This window comes from Primulina huaijiensis, chromosome 8 (assembly GCF_012295235.1).
Source record: "Primulina huaijiensis isolate GDHJ02 chromosome 8, ASM1229523v2, whole genome shotgun sequence".
NCBI classification, from domain to species: Eukaryota; Viridiplantae; Streptophyta; class Magnoliopsida; order Lamiales; family Gesneriaceae; genus Primulina; species Primulina huaijiensis.
This window is the reverse complement of record NC_133313.1, coordinates 5,396,742-5,402,911: the sequence shown is the minus strand read 5'-3', so window position 1 is coordinate 5,402,911 and position 6,170 is coordinate 5,396,742.

The following is a 6,170-nucleotide window of genomic DNA, read 5'->3' as shown; positions in this document are numbered from 1 at the left end:
TATATGTTTACTCTTAGGATCGGTTGGGAGTGAAAAATGTTTAGAAGGGAGAGTTCAATAAACACTTGACAATTTTCACAGCTTTTCGAATGACAAATCAGTTTATTAATAAATTGAATTCACGAATCTTGCTTTCAATGTCAATCAGTTAACTTGATAAAGTGCGAAAATAACTGAAAGACAGATATAATATAACTGATAAGAAAGAACACAAAGTTTGTGGATGTTCGAAAATTTCAAATACTCCTACGTCACCTCTTATATCTCGAAGATAGGATATTCACTAAAAGACTTTGATCTATACAAATATTTGTACAAACCCACTTCAGTTTGGACTTAACACTGCCAAACTAAAACTCTTAGTATCAATACAATTTTTCAGTATTCCACTGATGTGTATTTCTAAGCACAACTGATCTATACAAGATCGAATAATACAATAATAAATGTTTGTGCTTAAACTCAATATATAGCCTAAAAGCTATAGATATTTATGATAAGCGTGAGCCTTTGAAAGCTTTAACTTGAAGTTTAACTGAGAATGAATGTGTGCAGAGTTCTTGCTAACTGGATAATTCGGTAACTTGGTTAACTGCTTCTCAGCTAACAATATTCATGATCTTAACTAACACTCAAAAATTTAAAAAAAATTAAAACGAAAAAATTTACCCTAAATCGAAGCTAAAATCGTGTAAAAGAGAAAAATTTTAAGTGTTGTGAAGTGGTGTGGAGAAAATGGACTGAGAATACAGATATTTATAGACAATTTACGACGGTTTTTGGTTAAACCGTAGCTAAATATCATTTAACCGTCGCAAATTTAAAAATCGTCGCTCATTTTGGCGACGGTTTTCATTAAACTGTCGCTAATTTTAAATTAGCGACGATTTTTATTATAACCGTTGCTATATTTAGCGACGGTTATGATAAAACAAACCGTCGCTAAATTAAAACTGTCGCTAAATTAAAACATGCGACAGTTTTACGTAAAACCGTCGCTATATTTAGCGACGGAGTTAAAACTTTCGCTAAATTGAGCGACAGTTTTAATTTAAACCGTCGCTAATTTAAAATTAACGACGGTTTTGATAAAACCGTAAAACGGTCGCTAAATATAGCAACTGTTTAAAAAAACCGTTGCCGTTTGTTCAAAAAACACGCTAATTTGTCCAAAAAAAACATGGCAAAACCTAAAAAAAACGCTGAAAGACAACGGTTTTTAGAAAACCGTTGTCTTTGACCCCCTAAAAGACAACGGTTTTTATAAAACCGTTGTCAAAACGCACCTACGACAACTGTTTTCACTAAAACCGTTGTTAAAAACTATACGACAACAGTTTTTGTCGTTGGGCGTTTTTCTTGTAGTGTCTCGATCAGTTGTTTAACCTTTTCACGCTTAACTTGTCAAACTCCGAAATTAAGATTTTCAACAATTTCCCCCTTTTAGGTGTTTGACAAAATTTGATCATGAGAATGTCATAAATTATTTTTGAATCGTGATAAGAGCGTCTAGTAATATCGCCCCATGATTCCCTTGGTATCACTGATAGTTCCTACAAAAACTAATCGGTTATGATTAACGTACAGTGCGGTCTTTTCATCTCATATATCCCTATCGAATCTGCAACCATTGGTTCATCGAGGGTTGCATATTATATTCGATAGCTATTTGATACAATCATGAAATATTCATAGTGTCATCGCATGCACTACTAGAAAACCCTTGTCCATAATTGACATCTTATATTCTGGCTAGAGATTTCATACGCTTTATTTCGTTAGATCACATAGAATATCCACACTCGTAGGTGAGCGGTGAATTCCCGACTACAATACACTGACTCCTACACGTGTCACAATTGAACCCAACCTCACCATTTTGTGACCCTCACAGAGACAGTAAACGAGTCGAAATACAATCTTAGTATGTAGAGCCTCAATGTTGTCCCAGGTCGAAAGGACTAATGATGTACTTTCACAACCACAAATTTTTTCTCTCGATGAATGATAACCACTTGGAAAGTACGAGGGAGGATTGTTCAGTACAATCATCATATGATTACCTATCTGCATGATTGGACATTTCTATGCCCTTATCATGAAACACAGTACACAATATCACAGATGCTAGTCTCAGCTCAAGCGGCCTTTATCCTTGTTTTTAGGTGGTTGAATCGACTAAGAACAAATTTAAAATATACAGTGTTTACAAATGAGTTTCAAGATCGAATTACGATTCATTTGTATTAAAGTATAATCAAGATCTTTATCTTTGTTGATTGCATGGGTATATAGATAATGTAAAACGAATCACATGATAAGTAAATTATATTAAAATAAAAGCTGTTAATTACAATTGAGTCAATAAATTTCTTAGCCAACCGTTGGCTTACAGGACATCTACTCTAACAAGAAAAACGTTCATCGACAATTTTTTTGATAATATATAAATGAGAATGATTTATTTATTAAATTGTTGTCTTTTGTCTATTAGAATTTTTCTTGTGGTGGTGTGAGTACTCCATACTCTTTTCTTTTGTACCACTTGGGATTTTAGACCATGTCTTGTGGTATAAACTTGAGAAGTGTATTTTAGCATGCATTGAATGACAATGATGATGGGATCTCTTAGAGCATGTCTACGGAAGATGTCATGACCAAATTGAGTGGTATGAGCAACAAAGGAAGAACTAAGTTGGTAATGTGTGTAAACTTATATACTATAGCTTATAGACCAACCAAAAATGTCAAAATTAGTTGTTGATATAGTAATGATAATAGATACATAATCGAGAGAGCTTAATATGCCTTATTATTTTATATGATATAAGAGAATAGAAAGCTTAGTCTGGTGCAACCACAAAATTTAGGATATATCGCGTCATCGTTGCTGTTTAATCGGCGAAAACTTTCAATCGACAATAGAATCGATAGCCCTCGATCTAATCTACCTATTGGAATCAACATTGCGAAGAAATGTGGACCTTAGCCGTCCCCCGTAGCCCCCTGCGTCAGTGCTTCTATCGGGCGTTGGGTTTCCAAAATCTTGATATAATTAAGGTGTATAGCTGTAATTTCGAATTTGTGACATGTATTATTCGTTGTATAGCAGTCCTTTTTCAAATTAGGATGAGATATGTATGTGTTGGTGAATTTCCGTGTAATATAGTGCATAGAGGGTCTAAATTGTGGGTTATTGCGAATTATGCTTTCGTATTTTGAAGTTACAATTTGAATGAAAATTTAGCTCTGTGAATTAGCTTCTATTTGGCGCTAGAATAAGATCATTTGGTTTGAATTTGAAAGATATATGCCCATTTTACTAAAACTTGTCATAAACGAGAATCGGACTTGCAACTTGTTGTTTTTCGAAATTATGGGCTTTATACACTGGGAATTTGGAAACATTTATCAAATAACAGTTATAGCCCTATTAGATGACTGTAAAGAGACTTTAGAATCACCCAATTTTGATTTAAACAGTGCAAGATATGTTAATATTTATAAAACTGGTTCCGTGTAGGAAATATAATTTTTATTTAACAAAGTACTTAATTGTTACAACTTCACTAATTTAATAAATTTTGCTAGTTTCTACCACAAATTTGAACATATCACATATATAACATAGCCACAACTTCAGTAAATTTGAATACTACGTAACACAATCACAATATCTACAATTGAAAATGCATTACATTTAAAAAAATCACAATATTCAAAAATGGCGAATATATATGTACAAATCAAAGTTTTTAATTGTAAGTAGTAATGAGAAATAGCAAAAAAATATCAAGCACTTCTCATATATCATTTCATTTTTTTGCTACGTACGAGAACACACATTCTAAAAGAAATACTTATTGTTATGAACATGGAATAATCATTTTTACCATATTAATTGAGTTTACCCATTCTCATATTCCCATTTTTATCCAACTTTATTTACATATATACTAGGTATAACATATGAGTATTTATGTTTTTTTTAGAGTAACTAATCATGTGTTTATATTTGTGTAAGTCTTATCTAATAAGGTAAATTTAAAAGCTATAATTGTCATGAACATAGTATTTTTTTATTGTTTTTTTATATCCGTACTTAAACGGTTAGTATTTTAAGTTGACACTGTGTTTAACAAAGTGAAAATTATGAAAACCAAGGAATTTATAAAATGAAAATAATTAAGAAAAAGATTGAATTGATGCATATAAGTATGTATGTGGTAATTAAGCATATAAGTATGTATGTGGTAAGAGAAATTACAAACAAAAGCGATTGTGAAGATTACATGCAATAAAGTTGGACGTGCTTTGCATGCAATAGATGTAAGAGCTAAAAGTTTTGAATCCATGTTTAAAGTACCATTATTATATCTTTAAATTGTTGAACATCTTTGATTTTTCCCCAAAGGACAACAAAATGTAGGTATCACACCATATTTTGTAAAGTAACATAACCACATTATAATTCACATAAAATTTACATTATGTTTTCCAAAAGTAGAAACAAAAAAATACAAAATGGGTTGTTTTGCACGTATCATTGTAAACATAGTTGAACCCTTGTGGCTAACTATTGATTCAAACCNAAAAAAAAAAAAAAAAAAAAAAAAAAAAAAAAAAAAAAAAAACAAGCTGACATGTATTATATGATGAGTCGCCAAATGTAGGAGTTTAAGCAACTGTAAAGAAAATCAATGAGAACATCCAATAATATTACACCAATTCATTGCAAGGCAAATATCTAACACAAAGAAAACAATTCAGAATATTTATCTATTTCGTTCTAAGCATTAAGCAGAAATTACTGCTTGCAGATTAATATATGAATGTCAATACTTTTGGATCCAATATATACACAAGCTGCTAAATTTTATTGACCACATTTGAAAAGAAAAATGTTGACTGTTTTGGCAGCCCAGTAATTCTGTGGAAAAAAAGTGAAAGCCATCTTTTGGTGGTAGATCAACGTCCGTAATCTAAAATGGGACAAAATATAGTACTGGGTTTAATTTATTCATCTGGCTCCCAAATATAGGTGATGGAGAGATTAAAAGTAATTGGAGTTTGAATGAGATGAAGTAAATGGTTCGTAGCACTGAACGAATTCTAATAAGAACACTTCTGATTTGCTTAACTATTTTAAATCAACTTTGTCTAACCTACAAGAGAAGGGATCAGGTAGCCAGCAAACAAATATTTTGGTTACATATTTTTCCCTGGAATGAAATAGACACCGCTGCACAACTTCTTGTAGATCAATGTTAGTACAAATTATATGTTTCGTCACAGAATGTTAGTACAAATTATATGTTTCGTCACAGACACATCTATATAAAATAAAATATTCTTATTTTTTTAAATATCGTATTACTGAAAGCGTAATCTATATAGATAAAATAAGTCACAGTGCAAGTAAGCGATAAGTTGTAGTAAAAGTAATAGGTATTATGTGGCGCCCTTTACAAATGAGTTTCAAGATCCAACATGTGACGTCATATGCATAAAATTTTTCTTTTCAACGACGTAATAATATAATGCATATACGACAAAATAGTGCAATCACCATACTATCTACGTGAATGCAGCAGAAACAGTATAATACATACACACATACAACTCAAGTAAGACAATAACTATACTGTTTCTATCTACTATCAACTACAGGACTGTTTGACTAGACACACCTAGCCCTTCACCACTATCCTGTCTCACAGCAGAGTCCTGTAACCTGTCCAACAGAAACAGCCCCAAAAAGGTGAGCATACACAACAATCATCATCGTAATACATAACAGTTATATTATCAACAATATAAAATATAACTGGAATGATAACAGAAATACTCCCTTTGCTGTCTCTGGACAATCCAACCACCAACGATATCAACGTCATCACTCCCATACTACTGCAACAACAGCATCGACGATACGTCGCACCCCAACACCGGCGACAGCAATATCTGCGAACGAATAACATCAACGATACGTCGCACCCCTACTCCGGCGACGGCAATATCGTGGAACGAATAACATCGACGATACGTCGCACCCCAACACCGGCGACAGCAATATCGTCGAACGAACAACATCAACGTGACGTCTCCCAACAAACGACAGCCAACAATATCAACGATAATAAACAACAACATATATAATATCAAATCAC